We start from the raw sequence: 22,414 nt of genomic DNA on the forward strand, positions 1-22,414 counted from the left end.
TTGCCCACGCCGGAGCTTCAGTAGACCTGGCTATCTTCTCACTCCACTTAGCCGGTATCTCCTCCATCCTTGGGGCCATCAACTTTATCACCACAGCCATCAACATAAAACCCCCCGCACTCTCACAATACCAAACCCCACTATTTGTCTGATCCGTACTAATTACCGCCATCCTACTCCTTCTATCACTCCCCGTACTCGCCGCCGGTATTACAATATTACTAACTGATTGAAACCTAAACACCACATTCTTCGACCCCGCTGGAGGAGGAGACCCAATCCTGTACCAACACCTATTCTGATTCTTCGGACACCCAGAAGTCTATATTCTGATCCTACCGGGGTTTGGAATCATCTCACACGTAGCCACGTACTACTCAGGCAAAAAGGAGCCCTTCGGCTACATGGGAATAGTCTGAGCCATACTATCCATCGGCTTCCTAGGATTCATCGTCTGAGCTCACCACATGTTTACAGTAGGAATAGACGTTGATACCCGAGCCTACTTTACATCAGCCACTATAATCATTGCCATCCCTACCGGAATCAAAGTATTTAGCTGACTAGCCACCCTGCACGGAGGAACAATCAAATGAGACCCCCCCAATACTATGAGCTCTAGGATTTATCTTCCTATTTACCATCGGAGGATTAACAGGAATCGTTCTTGCAAACTCTTCCCTAGACATCGCCCTGCACGACACGTACTACGTAGTTGCCCACTTCCACTACGTCCTATCCATAGGCGCCGTCTTTGCCATTCTAGCAGGATTTACTCACTGATTCCCACTACTCACTGGGTTTACCCTACACCAAACATGAGCAAAAGCCCACTTCGGGGTAATATTTACAGGAGTAAACCTAACGTTCTTCCCCCAGCACTTCCTAGGCCTAGCAGGAATACCCCGACGATACTCGGACTATCCCGACGCCTACACACTATGAAACACCATTTCCTCCATCGGCTCCCTAATCTCAATAGTAGCCGTAATCATACTAATATTCATCATCTGAGAAGCCTTTTCGGCCAAACGAAAAGTCCTACAACCAGAACTAACTACCACAAACGTTGAATGAATCCACGGCTGCCCTCCCCCATACCATACTTTCGAGGAACCGGCCTTCGTCCAAGTACAAGAAAGGAAGGAATCGAACCCTCACATGCTGGTTTCAAGCCAACTGCATTAACCGCTCATGCTTCTTTCTTATGAGACGTTAGTAAACCAATTACATAGCCTTGTCAAGACTAAATCACAGGTAAAAATCCTGTACATCTCATGTGGCCAACCACTCCCAACTAGGATTCCAAGACGCCTCATCACCCATCATAGAAGAACTCGTTGAATTCCACGACCACGCCCTAATCGTTGCCCTAGCTATCTGCAGCCTAGTTCTCTACCTTTTAGCCCACATACTAACAGAAAAACTCTCGTCCAATGCTGTAGACGCCCAAGAAGTAGAGCTGATCTGGACAATCCTACCTGCTATCGTCCTGGTACTCCTCGCCCTCCCATCCCTACAAATCCTCTACATAATGGACAAAATCGATGAACCAGACCTCACCCTAAAAGCCATCGGCCACCAATGATACTGAAGCTACGAATACACAGACTTCAAAGACCTATCATTCGACTCCTACATAGTGCCCACCCCAGACTTACCCAACGGCCACTTCCGACTGCTAGAAGTTGACCACCGCGTAGTTATCCCAATAGAATCCCCCATCCGCGTGATCATTACTGCAGGAGACGTACTCCACTCCTGAGCAGTCCCAACGCTCGGAGTTAAAACAGACGCAATCCCAGGCCGACTAAACCAAACTTCATTCATTACCACCCGGCCTGGGATTTTTTACGGACAATGCTCAGAAATTTGCGGGGCTAATCACAGCTACATACCCATTGTAGTAGAATCAACCCCACTCCCACATTTCGAGGCCTGATCGTCCCTTCTATCATCATCCTAATCATTAAGAAGCTATGCAACAGCACTAGCCTTTTAAGCTAGCCAAAGAGGGACTTCCCCCTCCTTAATGATATGCCACAGCTTAACCCCGCACCATGATTTTCAATCATAATTATAACCTGATTAACCCTAGCACTCCTCATCCAACCAAAACTACTAGCCTTCACCACAACCAACCCCCCATCAAATAAGACCTCCCTCACTACCAAACCCACACCATGATCCTGACCATGAACCTAAGCTTCTTTGACCAATTTTCCAGCCCCAATCTATTCGGCATCCCCTTAATCCTACTATCCCTACTCTTCCCAGCCCTACTATTCCCGTCCCCAAACAACCGATGAATCAACAACCGCCTTTCTACTATCCAAACATGACTCCTTCACCTAATCACAAAACAACTAATAGTCCCACTCAACAAAAATGGCCACAAATGAGCCATAATATTTACATCCCTAATAATCATACTTCTTACAATCAACCTTCTAGGCCTCCTTCCATATACATTCACCCCAACCACCCAACTATCTATGAACATAGCCCTAGCCTTCCCACTATGGCTCGCCACACTACTAACAGGCCTACGAAACCAACCATCAGCCTCTTTAGCCCACCTATTACCCGAAGGTACCCCTACACCCCTAATCCCCGCACTAATCCTGATCGAAACAACCAGCCTACTAATCCGCCCCCTAGCCCTCGGAGTCCGCCTTACAGCCAACCTTACAGCAGGACACTTACTCATCCAACTCATCTCTACAGCCTCCATTGCATTAATACCCACCCTTCCTGCAGTATCCATCCTAACAATAATCATCCTACTACTCCTAACCATCCTAGAAGTAGCAGTAGCCATAATCCAGGCCTACGTCTTCGTGCTCCTTCTAAGCCTATACTTACAAGAAAACATCTAATGGCACACCAAGCACACTCATACCACATAGTTGACCCAAGCCCTTGACCAATCTTCGGGGCAGCCGCCGCCCTACTCACAACCTCAGGATTAATCATGTGATTCCACTACAACTCATCCATACTACTAACCCTAGGCCTCATCTCAATACTCCTAGTAATACTCCAATGATGACGAGACATTGTACGAGAAAGCACCTTCCAAGGCCATCACACTCCCACAGTCCAAAAAGGCCTACGATACGGCATAATCCTTTTCATCACATCCGAAGCATTCTTCTTCTTAGGGTTCTTCTGAGCGTTCTTCCACTCGAGCCTGGCCCCAACCCCAGAACTAGGAGGCCAACGACCCCCAACAGGAATTAAACCACTCAACCCGATAGAAGTCCCCCTACTAAACACAGCCATCCTACTAGCCTCAGGCGTTACCGTAACGTGAGCCCATCACAGCATCACAGAAGGAAACCGAAAACACGCCATCCACGCCCTAACCCTAACGATCCTCCTGGGATTCTACTTCACAGCCCTACAAGCAATAGAATACCACGAAGCCCCATTCTCAATCGCCGATAGCGTCTACGGATCTACCTTCTTCGTTGCCACTGGATTCCACGGACTCCACGTAATCATCGGATCCTCCTTCCTGACCGTCTGCCTCTTCCGACTGATCAAGTTCCACTTTACATCAGACCACCACTTCGGATTCGAGGCAGCAGCCTGATACTGACACTTCGTAGACGTCATCTGACTATTCCTCTACATAACCATCTACTGATGAGGATCTTGCTCTTCTAGTATATTAATTACAATTGACTTCCAATCTCTAGAATCTGGTATAAACCCAGAGGAGAGCAATGAACGCACTCATGTTCATATTCGCCCTATCATCAATCCTAAGCGCCGCCCTAACCGCATTAAACTTCTGACTCGCCCAAATAAACCCCGACTCAGAGAAACTCTCACCGTACGAATGTGGATTCGACCCACTTGGATCTGCTCGATTACCATTCTCAGTCCGATTCTTCCTCAGTAGCCATCCTGTTCGTCCTATTCGACCTAGAAATCGCCCTCCTACTCCCCCTGCCATGAGCCGTCCAACTCCAATCCCCCCTAATGACCCTCACCTGAACTGTAGTGATCCTCCTTCTCCTAACACTCGGACTGGCCTACGAGTGAATTCAAGGGGGCCTAGAATGAGCAGAATAACAGAAAGTTAGTCTAACCAAAAAGATAGCTGGTTTCGACCCAGCAGATTACAGCCAACCCTGTAACTTTCTTATGTCGCCCCTACATTTAAGCTTCTACTCAGCCTTCATTTTCAGCGGACTAGGACTAGCCTTCCACCGAACCCACCTAGTATCCGCCCTACTATGCCTTGAAAGCATAATATTATCGATATTCGTAGGCCTATCAATATGATCCATCGAAAACCAAGTCTCCTCATTCACCATGGTACCAATTCTCATGCTAACCTTCTCAGCGTGTGAGGCGGGCACAGGCCTGGCCATCCTAGTAGCCTCCACCCGCACACATGGCTCCGACCATCTACACAACCTAAACCTCCTGCAATGCTAAAAATCATCCTACCCACAATCATACTTCTTCCAACAGCCCTGCTGTCTCCACCAAAATTTCTATGGACTAACACCACCTTATACAGCCTCCTAATCGCTGCCCTAAGCCTACAGTGATTAATCCCAACCTACTACCCCTACAAATTTTTATCCAACTGAACAGGAATTGACCAAATCTCATCCCCCCTCCTAGTACTATCCTGCTGACTACTCCCACTCATAATCATAGCAAGCCAAAACCACCTGCAACAAGAACCCCTACAACGCAAACGAATCTTTATCTCAACCTTAGTCGCAGTCCAGCCATTCATCCTACTAGCCTTTTCCACCACAGAACTAGCACTATTTTACATCTCATTTGAAGCAACCCTCATTCCCACCCTAATCTTAATCACCCGATGGGGGAACCAACCAGAACGCCTAAGCGCTGGCATCTACCTGCTATTCTACACGCCAGTAAGCTCTCTACCCCTGCTAATCACAATCATACACCTATACGTGAAAATTGGCACCCTGCACCTGCCAACCCTACAAGTAACCCACCCAACCCTATCCACCTCATGGACAGGAATACTATCAGGTCTAGCACTGCTCATAGCATTCATAGTAAAAGCCCCACTATACGGCCTACACCTCTGACTGCCAAAAGCCCACGTAGAAGCACCCATCGCAGGCTCAATACTCCTCGCCGCCCTACTACTAAAGCTAGGAGGATACGGAATTATACGAGTCACTCTATTTATGGGCCCACTGTCCAACCTCCTGCACTACCCCTTCCTAACCCTGGCCCTATGAGGCGCCCTAATGACTAGCTCAATCTGCCTACGACAGACAGACCTAAAATCACTAATCGCTTATTCATCCGTTAGCCACATAGGCCTAGTTATCGCCGCAGGAATAATCCAAACCCACTGATCATTCTCAGGGGCAATGATCCTAATAATTTCCCATGGACTAACTTCCTCCATACTATTCTGCCTAGCCAACACAAACTATGAACGTACGCACAGCCGAATTCTACTACTCACACGAGGCCTACAACCTCTCCTACCACTCATAGCTACCTGATGATTGCTGGCCAATCTAACAAACATAGCCTTACCCCCAACAACAAACCTCATAGCAGAGCTAACCATTATAATCACCTTATTCAACTGATCTGCCTTCACGATCATCCTAACAGGAATCGCAACCCTACTAACCGCCTCCTACACCTTATTCATACTACTAATGACCCAACGAGGCTCAATCCCCTCCCACATCACATCTATGCAAAACTCAACCACGCGAGAACACCTGCTCATAACACTCCACATTATCCCAATATTCCTCCTAATCCTCAAACCCGAACTGATCTCCGGAATCCCCTCATGCAAGTATAGTTTAAACCAAACATTAGACTGTGATTCTAAGAATAGAAGTTCAAACCTTCTTACCTGCCGAGGGGAGGGTTTAACCAACAAGAGCTGCTAACTCTTACATCTGAGCCTAAAACCTCAGCCCCCTTACTTTTAAAGGATAACAGCAATCCACTGGTCTTAGGAACCACCCATCTTGGTGCAAATCCAAGTAAAAGTAGTGAACCCCACACTACTAATCAACTCCCTCACACTACTCACGCTGACAATCCTCCTAACCCCAATCATCCTGCCATTTCTATTTAAAAACTTTAAATACACCCCACAAGCCACCACCCGCGCTGTTAAAACCGCATTCCTAATTAGCCTAGCCCCTACAACCGCATTCATCTACTCGGGAGTAGAATCTGTCACCTGCCACTGGGAGTGAAAATTCATTATAAACTTTAAAATCCCCCTGAGCCTAAAAATAGACCAATACTCAATAACATTTCTTCCAATCGCCCTATTTGTAACATGATCAATCCTACAATTCGCCATATGATACATGGCCTCAGAGCCATACGTAACAAAATTTTTCACCTACCTACTGACATTCCTAGTCGCCATACTCCTCCTAACAACCGCAAACAACATATTCCTCCTATTCGTAGGCTGGGAAGGAGTACGAATCATGTCCTTCCTTCTCATCGGCTGATGACAAGGCCGAGCAGATGCCAACACCGCCGCCCTACGAGCCGTAATCTACAACCGAATCGGAGACGTCGGACTGATCCTGAGCATAGCATGACTAGCTTCAACATTCAACACCTGAGAGATCCAACAAGCCGTACACCCCCACCAAACCCCAATCCTCCCCCTCATAGGATTAATCCTCGCAGCCGCAGGTTCATCTGGTTCATCGATTTTGTCCATTATGTAGAGGATTTGTAGGGATGGGAGGGCGAGGAGTACCAGGACGATAGCAGGTAGGATTGTCCAGATCAGCTCTACTTCTTGGGCGTCTACAGCATTGGACGAGAGTTTTTCTGTTAGTATGTGGGCTAAAAGGTAGAGAACTAGGCTGCAGATAGCTAGGGCAACGATTAGGGCGTGGTCGTGGAATTCAACGAGTTCTTCTATGATGGGTGATGAGGCGTCTTGGAATCCTAGTTGGGAGTGGTTGGCCACATGAGATGTACAGGATTTTTACCTGTGATTTAGTCTTGACAAGGCTATGTAATTGGTTTACTAACGTCTCATAAGAAAGAAGCATGAGCGGTTAATGCAGTTGGCTTGAAACCAGCATGTGAGGGTTCGATTCCTTCCTTTCTTGTACTTGGACGAAGGCCGGTTCCTCGAAAGTATGGTATGGGGGAGGGCAGCCGTGGATTCATTCAACGTTTGTGGTAGTTAGTTCTGGTTGTAGGACTTTTCGTTTGGCCGAAAAGGCTTCTCAGATGATGAATATTAGTATGATTACGGCTACTATTGAGATTAGGGAGCCGATGGAGGAAATGGTGTTTCATAGTGTGTAGGCGTCGGGATAGTCCGAGTATCGTCGGGGTATTCCTGCTAGGCCTAGGAAGTGCTGGGGGAAGAACGTTAGGTTTACTCCTGTAAATATTACCCCGAAGTGGGCTTTTGCTCATGTTTGGTGTAGGGTAAACCCAGTGAGTAGTGGGAATCAGTGAGTAAATCCTGCTAGAATGGCAAAGACGGCGCCTATGGATAGGACGTAGTGGAAGTGGGCAACTACGTAGTACGTGTCGTGCAGGGCGATGTCTAGGGAAGAGTTTGCAAGAACGATTCCTGTTAATCCTCCGATGGTAAATAGGAAGATAAATCCTAGAGCTCATAGTATTGGGGGGGTCTCATTTGATTGTTCCTCCGTGCAGGGTGGCTAGTCAGCTAAATACTTTGATTCCGGTAGGGATGGCAATGATTATAGTGGCTGATGTAAAGTAGGCTCGGGTATCAACGTCTATTCCTACTGTAAACATGTGGTGAGCTCAGACGATGAATCCTAGGAAGCCGATGGATAGTATGGCTCAGACTATTCCCATGTAGCCGAAGGGCTCCTTTTTGCCTGAGTAGTACGTGACTACGTGTGAGATGATTCCAAACCCCGGTAGGATCAGAATATAGACTTCTGGGTGTCCGAAGAATCAGAATAGGTGTTGGTACAGGATTGGGTCTCCTCCTCCAGCGGGGTCGAAGAATGTGGTGTTTAGGTTTCAATCAGTTAGTAATATTGTAATACCGGCGGCGAGTACGGGGAGTGATAGAAGGAGTAGGATGGCGGTAATTAGTACGGATCAGACAAATAGTGGGGTTTGGTATTGTGAGAGTGCGGGGGGTTTTATGTTGATGGCTGTGGTGATAAAGTTGATGGCCCCAAGGATGGAGGAGATACCGGCTAAGTGGAGTGAGAAGATAGCCAGGTCTACTGAAGCTCCGGCGTGGGCAAGGTTACCTGCTAGGGGAGGGTAGACAGTTCAGCCTGTGCCGGCGCCAGCTTCTACAGTGGATGAGGCTAGTAGGAGGAGGAATGATGGGGGGAGGAGTCAAAAGCTTATGTTGTTTATTCGCGGGAATGCTATGTCGGGGGCACCGATTATGAGGGGGACTAATCAGTTGCCGAATCCTCCGATCATGATGGGTATGACTATAAAGAAGCTTATTACAAAGGCGTGAGCGGTAACGATTACATTGTAAATTTGGTCGTCGCCTAGGAGAGTTCCTGGTTGTCCTAGTTCTGCGCGGATTAATAGGCTGAGTGCGGTGCCGACTATTCCTGCTCATGCCCCGAAGATGAGGTACAGGGTGCCAATATCCTTATGGTTAGTGGAAAATAGTCATCGGTTGATGAAGGTGACGGGTAAGATGGCTGAGTGTTGAAGCGTTAGGCTGTAGTCCTTTTTACAGAGGTTTAATTCCTCTTCTTATCGGCTCTGTAGTGAAATTCATGTTGAGTTGCAAGCTCATCGATGCGCACTAGGGTGCGTCAGGGTCTTTGTAGGCAGAAGCCAATTGGTTTAGGCATTTAGCTGTTAACTAGAGTTTTGTGGGATCGAAGCCCATCTGTCTAGGGAGGCTTTAGCTTAATTAAAGCGTCTGACTTGCATTCAGAAGATACAGGTTAATATTCTGTAAGTCTTAATGTGCAGAAACTAAGAGGGTTTAACTCTTATTTAAGGCTTTGAAGGCCTTCGGTTTGGGGTGTTATCCTAAGTTTCTAGACAATGGCATGTATTATTGGGGACAGGGGAAGTAAGAGGATTGATAGTGAGGCAAGGACCGCAGTAGGTGTGCTTGGGGCTTTGCTAGTGTATCATTGTTTTATGTGGTTAGAGGAGTTGGGGGGAAGGGTAATTGTTGAGTGGTATGCGAGGCGTAGGTAGAAGAAGAGGCTGAGCAGTGATAGCATGGCAATTGCCATGGCTGCTGGTGTTATTTCCTGTTTAGTTAGTTCTTGGATGATAAGTCACTTTGGTATAAAGCCTGTTAATGGGGGGAGGCCTGCTAGGGATAAAAGTACTAGTATTAGGGTGGCGTTTAGCACTGGGGTTTTTGTTCATGAGGTTGTGATCATGGATAGGTTAAGGGCTTTGATTTTGTTAAGGGCTAGGAATACGGCTGATGTTATGATTGTGTATAGGTAGAAGGTAAGTAAGGCCAATTTGGGGCTGTAAACTAGGATGATGGCGATTCAGCCTAAGTGGGAGATGGACGAGAAGGCTAGGATTTTGCGTGTTTGTGTTTGGTTCAGTCCTATTCAGCCTCCTAGTGCTGTTGAGGCTAGGGCCATGGCGGTGAGTAGAGCTGGGTCGAGGGATTTGGATGTTAGTAGGAGCAGGGTTAGTGGGGGGAATTTTATGAGGGTCGAGAGTAGCAGGGCTGTTATTAGTGGCGATCCTTGTAGTACTTCTGGGAATCAGAAGTGAAATGGCACTAGGCCCAGTTTAATAGCGATTGCTGCTGTCAGTAGTAGACAGGAGGTTGGGTGGTTTATTTGTGTGATGTCTCATTGGCCAGTGACTCAGGCATTGGTTATGCTAGAGAATAGGACCAGGGCGGAAGCAGCTGCTTGGGTTAGGAAGTATTTCGTTGCGGCTTCTACTGCTCGTGGGTGGTGGGATTTGGCAATTAGGGGAATGATGGCTAGTGTGTTGATCTCCAGTCCTGTCCAGGCCAGAACTCAGTGGTTGCTGGAAATTGTGATTGTGGTGCCCAAGATGAGGCTGAAGGTTATGATTGGGGTCGCGTAAGGGTTCATTAGTAGAGGAGGGGGTTAAACCATCATTTTCGGGGTATGGGCCCGATAGCTTGATTTGCTGACTCTACTAGAAAATAATATAAGGGAAGTATGGAGAATTTTGATTTCTCTTGTGTGGGTTCAATTCCTACTTTTCTAAGGTCAACAGGAAATGAGAGGGCTGTTATACCTCTATGTTCACTTTATCATAGTGACCCTTTGTAGTTCAGGCACATTTCCTTATGTAAGGAGGTAGGCCTGCATAGCAGATAGGTATGCTGATGTGTCAGAGGCACAGAGCTAGTGTGAGGGGTAGGAAGTTTTTTCATAGTAGGTGCATTAGTTGGTCATATCGGAATCGTGGGTATGAAGCTCGGACCCATAAGAAACCAGAAGATAGTAGGAGGACTTTTGTGGCTAGGATGACGGGGAATAGTTCTGTGGGTGGCCCTAGGGCGCTTGGGTTTAGGAATATGATGGCTGTAAGTGTATTTATTAGCATAATGTTCGCATATTCAGCTAGGAAGAATAAGGTGAAGGGTCCTGCGGCGTATTCAACGTTAAACCCTGAGACTAGCTCAGATTCACCCTCTGTGAGGTCAAAAGGAGCTCGGTTTGTCTCTGCTAGGGTGGATACGTATCATATTATTGCTAGGGGTCATGAGGAGAAAATGAAGTATAGAGGCTCCTGTGCGATGGCAAAGGAGCTGAGTGTGTAGCTTCCGCTTAGTATGATTATTGATAGCAGGATTATGGCCAGTGTCACTTCGTATGAAATGGTCTGTGCTACTGCCCGTAGGGCTCCGATTAGTGCGTATTTTGAGTTCGAGGCTCAGCCTGATCATAGGACTGAGTAGACGGCTAGGCTTGACATGGCTATTAGGAAGAGAACTCCGAGGTTTAGATCTGCTAGGGGAAATGGGAGTGGTAGTGGTGCTCAAGTGGTGAGGGCTAGGACAAGGGCTAGTATTGGTATCAGAATGAATAGAAGTGGGGAAGAGGTAGAGGGTCGGATGGGCTCTTTGGTAAATAGTTTCAGTCCGTCCGCAAATGGTTGAAGTAGGCCAAAAGGCCCGACAACGTTAGGGCCTTTGCGGGATTGTATGTAGCTTAGGATTTTCCGTTCTACTAGGGTTAGGAAGGCTACGGCAATCAGGATTGGGATGATGTATAGGAGGGATATAATGAGGCAGCTTAGTGTTGTTATTTGAATCATGGGTGAAGCTAGGGAGAGGATTTGAACCTCTGGGGAAAGGGCTTAAGCCTTCTGCACTTGCCGGGCTCTGCCACTCTAGCTGGTCCTTTTCTAGGATTGAAAGTGGTGGGGGAAGGCCCTCTTCACGGTTTAGTTGGTTTCACTGCTTGGAGGGGGGGGGCGTGCTTGTGGTATTGGCCCCACTTTCCCGGTCCTTTCGTACTGGGGAGAGTGTGTCATAGATAGAAACCGACCTGGATTGCTCCGGTCTGAACTCAGATCACGTAGGACTGTTAATCGTTGAACAAACGAACCCTTAATAGCGGCTGCACCATTAGGATGTCCTGATCCAACATCGAGGTCGTAAACCCCCCTGTCGATATGGGCTCTTGAGGGGGATTGCGCTGTTATCCCTGGGGTAGCTTGGTCCATTAATCAATTATATTGGGTCTGGTCACTGTTAGCACTTTGAGGGGTAGCTCTAGGTAAAGAGGTATGGTCTTGTTTTTGGAGGATTTGTTCTCCTCCAAGGTCGCCCCAACCGAAAAATATCGACCAGGCTCTGCGATGGTAGTGGCCCCAGTGGGGTTGATTGAGGATTCGCGGTGGTCGTTGATTTTTAAGTTCCACAGGGTCTTCTCGTCTTATGTTCACATCCCCGCTTTTGCACGGGGAGATCAATTTCACTGATTATCTGTGAGAGACAGTTAAGACCTCGTTTAGCCATTCATACAAGTCTCGATTTATGGGACAATTGATTGCGCTACCTTTGCACGGTTAGGATACCGCGGCCGTTAAACCTAAGTCACCGGGCAGGCATCACCTTCAATACTTGTTTAATTTGCTGAAGGCTATGTTTTTGGTAAACAGTCGGGCCTTATTAATTTGCCGAGTTCCTTTCACAGATTTTAATCGCTCTTATAGGCGCTCCTGAGTCGGGTTAACAGGGTTAGTTAATACGTGGTCTTGTAGGGGTTTTTGTATCTGTCTAGGTCTGTTAATAATGTTTCTATGTAAGCTTGCGCCGTTAGAGGGGTGTGGCCCTGAGTTACTTATTTTAGCATTAATTCTCCTATATTCATAGGTTGACCTGTTTGTGATAAGGGAATCATCTTATTTTGGTATTTTTAGGTGGTGGAGCTTTGACGCACTCTTTTTTGATGGCTGCTTTAGGGCCCACGGTAGGATCAGTAGTAAGAATTATCCGCTAGTCGAGGTTGTGTCCTTTTTTAATGGAGCTGTCCCTCCATTAAATAGCTCTTAATCATCTCATTAGGGTTCAGGATGTCCGGTAGGGAGGATTAAGGGGGAACTTAGATTCGTTTCACAGGTAACCAGCTATCACCCAGCTCGGTTGGCTTTTCACCTCTACTGACAAGTCATCCCACTCTTTTGCAACAGAGACGGGTTCGCTCTCTTTAACTGCTTGAAAGTAGCTCGCTTGGGTTTCGGGGGGGCAAACTTTAGTTCACTTTGCTTGGTTGTTCTCGCTAAACCATGATGCAAAAGGTACAAGGGTTGATCTTTGCTGTCTGTCGCTTTGATTGTTTCACTGCTATTTCATCTTTCCCTTACGGTACTGGGGTCTCTATCGCGTCTAAGTGTCTTTTCTATCGCCTATACTAAGACTGTAAAATGCTTTAGTTTAATTAGTTTAGTAAATTCTTTAGTTTTGGTGTACTATTTGTGTGGTTGAGCTAGAGGGGGGGCTTCAAGACGATCCGGTCTAGTAGATATCTTTCAGGTGTAAGCTGAGTGCTTTGGTGTTATAGCTACGTCTTGATATTCTAAGTACACCTTCCGGTACACTTACCTTGTTACGACTTACCTCATCTTCAGCGTATTTATGGTATTAGTTATGTGGGATGTGGCTTTTGAGGAGGGTGACGGGCGGTATGTACGTGCCCCAGGGCCGGCTTAAAGTAGGCTCTATTGTCCCACTTTACTGCTAAATCCGCCTTCCAGAAGTGGTTTCACGCTTCTTTCCGTGTGCCCTATGAATGGGGAATGTAGCCCATTTCTTCCACTCCATAGGCTATACCTTGACCTGTCTTATTAGCGGGGTGCTATTGTGTCCACTGTTGTGCTCTCATTCGAGGTGGGCTGGCGACGGCGGTATGTAGGCTGTGTTGGCAAGGGGTGGTTGGGTTAATCGGGGATTATCGATTGTAGAACAGGCTCCTCTAGGTGGGTTTGGGGCACCGCCAAGTCCTTAGAGTTTTAAGCGTTTGTGCTCGTAGTTCTCTGGCGGATACTTCGGTAAAGTAAGTATCAAGATTTAGGGCCAGGCATAGTGGGGTATCTAATCCCAGTTTGGGCCCTGGCTTTCGTGGGTTTAAATCAGTCGTTAGTTCCTAAGATCATCTTAATGGTGTGTTTAGGTGCATCTTGGGCTTATGACAGCTCAGTTGCATTTTGATCTTAGTTAGCTAGGATAGGCATTTTACCACTCTTTACGCCGTGTCAATAGGACGGTTGATTTGGGTTTCTTGTATGACCGCGGTGGCTGGCACAAGATTTACCAACCCTTGAAGTTAGGCTGTTGCTATAACTAAGTCAAGTTTGCACTCATTGCTTAATGTTAATTACTGCTGAATACCCGTGGGGGCGTGGCTTAGCGAGGCGTCTTGGGCTACTACTTGGGTGTGCCTGATACCCGCTCCTCAAGGCCTGTATGGGGGTAGGTGGTCGAGGGCGTTTACACTGGGGCGCGGATACTTGCATGTATATATTTAGCAAAAACCAACCGTAAGGTTAGGACTAAGTCTTTTGTCCGCAGGCATGTTTTATGCCATCTTGGCAACTTCAGTGCCATGCTTTGTGTTAAGCTATGTGGACGGGGGTGTGGTTAGCTGATAGTTGAGTGGTGAGTGAGAGTGAAGTATATGAAATTATTGCTTGTGTTTACTATTTTTAGTACTGGAGTTTCTCTAATAAGTTTAAGTTATTTTGTATGTGTTTGTGTGTATATATACATCGTTCCGATGATGTCATGGAAGGGATGATTAATGGAGTTTTAGAGGTAGTTTGCTGGGATTGGGCGATGAAGGTTTATGCTACATGGTGGTTAGCGAAAGTTTACTGGTTTAGTTTGTGAAGCGCAGGGGTTGCGCTGTTGTTTTGTGCTATGTCCAACGAGCATTCATCCAATAGCCCCATTTAACCCGGAGGGTGGAGGTAACATTAACTGAATGTGGTCAAAGTGCATCAGTGTCAGGATGATTCCCCATATACGCCAACCGTCTCATCGAGGGACCCTTGAAATATAGGATAGGCCGTGAGGCAGGTGTGTCCAGGCTTAGATTGTGGGACCCCCGAGATCACTGGGAATAGCCACCTGTGAGGTAACCCCGGAAAAAATAAGAGGAACCAGAGGCGCCAAAAAGCTGGAACATGCCGCGATTACGCATTGAGAAGGTGAAAGTACTCACAGATGCCACTTTGAAGGGCAAGGAGGGGTGAGTGAACCCAATGGATGGCCCTGACCGAGGAACCAGAGGCGCAAAAATGTGAGGAGGGCGAGGGGTTTAGGGGGAACGTATGGGCCTGAAGCTAGTCATACCGGACATTATGTGCAACGGGTTGCTGATTTCACGTGAGGAGTACGATTAATAAATCCGTCTGATACGAACTGCATGAGATATGTGGTGGAGAGTTGTTGTTGGAGCATGTCCTGTGAGCATTCATTAAAATGGGGTCTTGTTATGCGCTTGAGTGGAGTTGTATTGGGTGTTGTGGGGTATGGTCCTAGAACATTCATGCCGGGTGGTTTGGTAGGAGTGTGTTTAAGGGTTTAATGGCCGTGTACATGTATGGGTTTAGCACCTGCTTATAAGATAGTCCGTATATAATGTATATTACTGGTACTATAGTATGTATGTATATGGGGTATATAAATTTATGCACGAATATGCATAACCAAATACCCCCGCCTCGGGGGGGGAGGGGGGGGAGGGTTAAGCATAATGGCATAGATGGGGTAGAATTATTGGGGGCTTGCGGTTAGTTCCTGTAGTTGAGAACAATGGCGGCTTTTCGAGCCGCAGGCCTCGGGTAGTGTCCGGGCAGGAATAATGACTTATTTTATGTTTTTTTTAGGGATTTGCTTTGCGGTGGGTGTTTTGGGTGTGGCGTCGAATCCTTCGCCGTATTATGGGGTTGTTGGTTTGGTGTTAGCGTCTGTGGCGGGGTGCGGGTGGTTGCTGGGCCTTGGGGTTTCGTTCGTGGCTTTAGTGCTGTTTATGGTGTATTTGGGGGGTATGCTGGTGGTGTTTGTTTATTCAGTAGCTTTAGCAGCGGAGCCTTTCCCTGGGGCTTGGGGGGATTGACGGGTGATTGGATGTGCAGTAGCGTTTGTGGCAATTGTTTTTGGGGGGTTGGTGTTTGGGGGGTTTATGGGGGCTTGGAAGTTCGGGGTTTCTACTGTGAATAATGTTGGGGTGTTTGTTGTTCGGTCGGATTTTAGTGGAGTTTCCATGTTTTATTCACATGGGGCAGGGATGTTTTTAGTGGCGGGTTGGGGGCTGTTGTTGACTTTGTTTGTTGTATTGGAGCTTGTGCGGGGGTTGTCGCGGGGTGCTATTTGGGCGGTTTAGGGGTTAGGGTCAGAGAATAGTTTATTGAAAATGCCAGCTTTGGGAGCTGGAGATAAAGGTTTGAGTCCTTTTTTTCTGAGTTTGGGGTACTCTAAGAAGTGGTAAGTCTTCAATCTTTGGTTTACAAGACCAATGTTTTTATAAACTATTAGAGTATTTAGCAGTTGAGTATTTTGTTTTCTAGGGCGCTTGCGGCGGGGAGGAGAAATAGGAGGATAGTGAAGTAGGCGATTGAAGCGAGTTGGCCGATGATGATGAATGGGTGTTCGACGGGTTGGCTTCCTACTCATGTTAGGACGAGGAGGTCGGCGACTAGTACTCAGAATAGGAGCTGGGAGAGTGGTCGGAATGTTATTGCTCGTTGTTTTGATTTGTGCAGGAATGGGATTAGGAATAGGATCAGTACGGAGGCGGCCAGTGCTAATACGCCTCCTAGTTTATTTGGGATTGAACGTAGGATGGCGTAGGCGAATAGGAAGTATCATTCTGGCTTGATGTGTGGTGGGGTTACTAGCGGGTTTGCTGGGGTGAAGTTTTCTGGGTCTCCCAGGAGGTTAACCGCTCATGCTTCTTTCTTATGAGACGTTAGTAAACCAATTACATAGCCTTGTCAAGACTAAATCACAGGTAAAAATCCTGTACATCTCATGTGGCCAACCACTCCCAACTAGGATTCCAAGACGCCTCATCACCCATCATAGAAGAACTCGTTGAATTCCACGACCACGCCCTAATCGTTGCCCTAGCTATCTGCAGCCTAGTTCTCTGCCTTTTAGCCCACATACTAACAGAAAAACTCTCGTCCAATGCTGTAGACGCCCAAGAAGTAGAGCTGATCTGGACAATCCTACCTGCTATCGTCCTGGTACTCCTCGCCCTCCCATCCCTACAAATCCTCTACATAATGGACGAAATCGACGAACCAGACCTCACCCTAAAAGCCATCGGCCACCAATGATACTGAAGCTACGAATACACAGACTTCAAAGACCTATCATTCGACTCCTACATAGTGCCCACCCCAGACTTACCCAACAGCCACTTCCGACTGCTAGAAGTTGACCACCGCGTAGTTATCCCAATAGAATCCCCCATCCGCGTAATCATTACTGCAGGAGACGTACTCCACTCCTGAGCAGTCCCAACGCTCGGAGTTAAAACAGACGCAATCCCAGGCCGACTAAACCAAACTTCATTCATTACCACCCGGCCTGGGATTTTTTACGGACAATGCTCAGAAATTTGCGGGGCTAATCACAGCTACATACCCATTGTAGTAGAATCAACCCCACTCCCACATTTCGAGGCCTGATCGTCCCTTCTATCATCATCCTAATCATTAAGAAGCTATGCAACAGCACTAGCCTTTTAAGCTAGCCAAAGAGGGACTTCCCCCTCCTTAATGATATGCCACAGCTTAACCCCGCACCATGATTTTCAATCATAAGTATAACCTGATTAACCCTAGCACTCCTCATCCAACCAAAACTACTAGCCTTCACCACAACCAACCCCCCATCAAATAAGACCTCCCTCACTACCAAACCCACACCATGATCCTGACCATGAACCTAAGCTTCTTTGACCAATTTTCCAGCCCCAATCTATTCGGCATCCCCTTAATCCTACTATCCCTACTCTTCCCAGCCCTACTATTCCCGTCCCCAAACAACCGATGAATCAACAACCGCCTTTCTACTATCCAAACATGACTCCTTCACCTAATCACAAAACAACTAATAGTCCCACTCAACAAAAATGGCCACAAATGAGCCATAATATTTACATCCCTAATAATCATACTTCTTACAATCAACCTTCTAGGCCTCCTTCCATATACATTCACCCCAACCACCCAACTATCTATGAACATAGCCCTAGCCTTCCCACTATGGCTCGCCACACTACTAACAGGCATGTTTAACCATGTACGTGCCCCAGGGCCGGCTTAAAGTAGGCTCTATTGTCCCACCTTACTGCTAAATCCGCCTTCCAGAAGTGGTTTCACGCTTCTTTCCGTGTGCCCTATGAATGGGGAATGTAGCCCATTTCTTCCACTCCATAGGCTATACCTTGACCTGTCTTATTAGCGGGGTGCTATTGTGTCCACTGTTGTGCTCTCATTCGAGGTGGGCTGGCCACGGCGGTATGTAGGCTGTGTTGGCAAGGGGTGGTTGGGTTAATCGGGGATTATCGATTGTAGAACAGGCTCCTCTAGGTGGGTTTGGGGCACCGCCAAGTCCTTAGAGTTTTAAGCGTTTGTGCTCGTAGTTCTCTGGCGGATACTTCGGTAAAGTAAGTATCAAGATTTAGGGCCAGGCATAGTGGGGTATCTAATCCCAGTTTGGGCCCTGGCTTTCGTGGGTTTAAATCAGTCGTTAGTTCCTAAGATCATCTTAATGGTGTGTTTAGGTGCATCTTGGGCTTATGACAGCTCAGTTGCATTTTGATCTTAGTTAGCTAGGATAGGCATTTTACCACTCTTTACGCCGTGTCAATAGGACGGTTGATTTGGGTTTCTTGTATGACCGCGGTGGCTGGCACAAGATTTACCAACCCTTGAAGTTAGGCTGTTGCTATAACTAAGTCAAGTTTGCACTCATTGCTTAATGTTAATTACTGCTGAATACCCGTGGGGGCGTGGCTTAGCGAGGCGTCTTGGGCTACTACTTGGGTGTGCCTGATACCCGCTCCTCAAGGCCTGTATGGGGGTAGGTGGTCGAGGGCGTTTACACTGGGGCGCGGATACTTGCATGTATATATTTAGCAAAAACCAACCGTAAGGTTAGGACTAAGTCTTTTGTCCGCAGGCATGTTTTATGCCATCTTGGCAACTTCAGTGCCATGCTTTGTGTTAAGCTATGTGGACGGGGGTGTGGTTAGCTGATAGTTGAGTGGTGAGTGAGAGTGAAGTATATGAAATTATTGCTTGTGTTTACTATTTTTAGTACTGGAGTTTCTCTAATAAGTTTAAGTTATTTTGTATGTGTTTGTGTGTATATATACATCGTTCCGATGATGTCATGGAAGGGATGATTAATGGAGTTTTAGAGGTAGTTTGCTGGGATTGGGCGATGAAGGTTTATGCTACATGGTGGTTAGCGAAAGTTTACTGGTTTAGTTTGTGAAGCGCAGGGGTTGCGCTGTTGTTTTGTGCTATGTCCAACGAGCATTCATCCAATAGCCCCATTTAACCCGGAGGGTGGAGGTAACATTAACTGAATGTGGTCAAAGTGCATCAGTGTCAGGATGATTCCCCATATACGCCAACCGTCTCATCGAGGGACCCTTGAAATATAGGATAGGCCGTGAGGCAGGTGTGTCCAGGCTTAGATTGTGGGACCCCCGAGATCACTGGGAATAGCCACCTGTGAGGTAACCCCGGAAAAAATAAGAGGAACCAGAGGCGCCAAAAAGCTGGAACATGCCGCGATTACGCATTGAGAAGGTGAAAGTACTCACAGATGCCACTTTGAAGGGCAAGGAGGGGTGAGTGAACCCAATGGATGGCCCTGACCGAGGAACCAGAGGCGCAAAACTGTGAGGAGGGCGAGGGGTTTAGGGGGAACGTATGGGCCTGAAGCTAGTCATACCGGACATTATGTGCAACGGGTTGCTGATTTCACGTGAGGAGTACGATTAATAAATCCGTCTGATACGAACTGCATGAGATATGTGGTGGAGAGTTGTTGTTGGAGCATGTCCTGTGAGCATTCATTAAAATGGGGTCTTGTTATGCGCTTGAGTGGAGTTGTATTGGGTGTTGTGGGGTATGGTCCTAGAACATTCATGCCGGGTGGTTTGGTAGGAGTGTGTTTAAGGGTTTAATGGCCGTGTACATGTATGGGTTTAGCACCTGCTTATAAGATAGTCCGTATATAATGTATATTACTGGTACTATAGTATGTATGTATATGGGGTATATAAATTTATGCACGAATATGCATAACCAAATACCCCCGCCTCGGGGGGGGAGGGGGGGGAGGGTTAAGCATAATGGCATAGATGGGGTAGAATTATTGGGGGCTTGCGGTTAGTTCCTGTAGTTGAGAACAATGGCGGCTTTTCGAGCCGCAGGCCTCGGGTAGTGTCCGGGCAGGAATAATGACTTATTTTATGTTTTTTTTAGGGATTTGCTTTGCGGTGGGTGTTTTGGGTGTGGCGTCGAATCCTTCGCCGTATTATGGGGTTGTTGGTTTGGTGTTAGCGTCTGTGGCGGGGTGCGGGTGGTTGCTGGGCCTTGGGGTTTCGTTCGTGGCTTTAGTGCTGTTTATGGTGTATTTGGGGGGTATGCTGGTGGTGTTTGTTTATTCAGTAGCTTTAGCAGCGGAGCCTTTCCCTGGGGCTTGGGGGGATTGACGGGTGATTGGATGTGCAGTAGCGTTTGTGGCAATTGTTTTTGGGGGGTTGGTGTTTGGGGGGTTTATGGGGGCTTGGAAGTTCGGGGTTTCTACTGTGAATAATGTTGGGGTGTTTGTTGTTCGGTCGGATTTTAGTGGAGTTTCCATGTTTTATTCACATGGGGCAGGGATGTTTTTAGTGGCGGGTTGGGGGCTGTTGTTGACTTTGTTTGTTGTATTGGAGCTTGTGCGGGGGTTGTCGCGGGGTGCTATTCGGGCGGTTTAGGGGTTAGGGTCAGAGAATAGTTTATTGAAAATGCCAGCTTTGGGAGCTGGAGATAAAGGTTTGAGTCCTTTTTTTCTGAGTTTGGGGTACTCTAAGAAGTGGTAAGTCTTCAATCTTTGGTTTACAAGACCAATGTTTTTATAAACTATTAGAGTATTTAGCAGTTGAGTATTTTGTTTTCTAGGGCGCTTGCGGCGGGGAGGAGAAATAGGAGGATAGTGAAGTAGGCGATTGAAGCGAGTTGGCCGATGATGATGAATGGGTGTTCGACGGGTTGGCTTCCTACTCATGTTAGGACGAGGAGGTCGGCGACTAGTACTCAGAATAGGAGCTGGGAGAGTGGTCGGAATGTTATTGCTCGTTGTTTTGATTTGTGCAGGAATGGGATTAGGAATAGGATCAGTACGGAGGCGGCCAGTGCTAATACGCCTCCTAGTTTATTTGGGATTGAACGTAGGATGGCGTAGGCGAATAGGAAGTATCATTCTGGCTTGATGTGTGGTGGGGTTACTAGCGGGTTTGCTGGGGTGAAGTTTTCTGGGTCTCCCAGGAGGTTAACCGCTCATGCTTCTTTCTTATGAGACGTTAGTAAACCAATTACATAGCCTTGTCAAGACTAAATCACAGGTAAAAATCCTGTACATCTCATGTGGCCAACCACTCCCAACTAGGATTCCAAGACGCCTCATCACCCATCATAGAAGAACTCGTTGAATTCCACGACCACGCCCTAATCGTTGCCCTAGCTATCTGCAGCCTAGTTCTCTGCCTTTTAGCCCACATACTAACAGAAAAACTCTCGTCCAATGCTGTAGACGCCCAAGAAGTAGAGCTGATCTGGACAATCCTACCTGCTATCGTCCTGGTACTCCTCGCCCTCCCATCCCTACAAATCCTCTACATAATGGACGAAATCGACGAACCAGACCTCACCCTAAAAGCCATCGGCCACCAATGATACTGAAGCTACGAATACACAGACTTCAAAGACCTATCATTCGACTCCTACATAGTGCCCACCCCAGACTTACCCAACAGCCACTTCCGACTGCTAGAAGTTGACCACCGCGTAGTTATCCCAATAGAATCCCCCATCCGCGTAATCATTACTGCAGGAGACGTACTCCACTCCTGAGCAGTCCCAACGCTCGGAGTTAAAACAGACGCAATCCCAGGCCGACTAAACCAAACTTCATTCATTACCACCCGGCCTGGGATTTTTTACGGACAATGCTCAGAAATTTGCGGGGCTAATCACAGCTACATACCCATTGTAGTAGAATCAACCCCACTCCCACATTTCGAGGCCTGATCGTCCCTTCTATCATCATCCTAATCATTAAGAAGCTATGCAACAGCACTAGCCTTTTAAGCTAGCCAAAGAGGGACTTCCCCCTCCTTAATGATATGCCACAGCTTAACCCCGCACCATGATTTTCAATCATAAGTATAACCTGATTAACCCTAGCACTCCTCATCCAACCAAAACTACTAGCCTTCACCACAACCAACCCCCCATCAAATAAGACCTCCCTCACTACCAAACCCACACCATGATCCTGACCATGAACCTAAGCTTCTTTGACCAATTTTCCAGCCCCAATCTATTCGGCATCCCCTTAATCCTACTATCCCTACTCTTCCCAGCCCTACTATTCCCGTCCCCAAACAACCGATGAATCAACAACCGCCTTTCTACTATCCAAACATGACTCCTTCACCTAATCACAAAACAACTAATAGTCCCACTCAACAAAAATGGCCACAAATGAGCCATAATATTTACATCCCTAATAATCATACTTCTTACAATCAACCTTCTAGGCCTCCTTCCATATACATTCACCCCAACCACCCAACTATCTATGAACATAGCCCTAGCCTTCCCACTATGGCTCGCCACACTACTAACAGGCATGTTTAACCATGTACGTGCCCCAGGGCCGGCTTAA

General features: G+C 47.2%; 1 long non-coding RNA gene across 1 annotated transcript; it reads right to left on the reverse strand.

Moving 5' to 3' along the window:
- Positions 1-13,082: 13,082 nt before the first annotated feature.
- On the reverse strand, positions 13,083-18,222 carry LOC308186779. Its single transcript, XR_013944292.1, has 2 exons — positions 17,809-18,222; positions 13,083-13,181 (listed from the first exon to the last, which is right to left on the reverse strand). It is a non-coding gene; the product is annotated as an uncharacterized lncRNA (long non-coding RNA).
- Positions 18,223-22,414: the final 4,192 nt, after the last annotated feature.

The sequence above is a fragment of the Anser brachyrhynchus genome, assembly GCF_964034855.1.
Source record: "Anser brachyrhynchus genome assembly, contig: SCAFFOLD_39, whole genome shotgun sequence".
In the NCBI taxonomy this organism is placed as follows: domain Eukaryota; kingdom Metazoa; phylum Chordata; class Aves; order Anseriformes; family Anatidae; genus Anser; species Anser brachyrhynchus.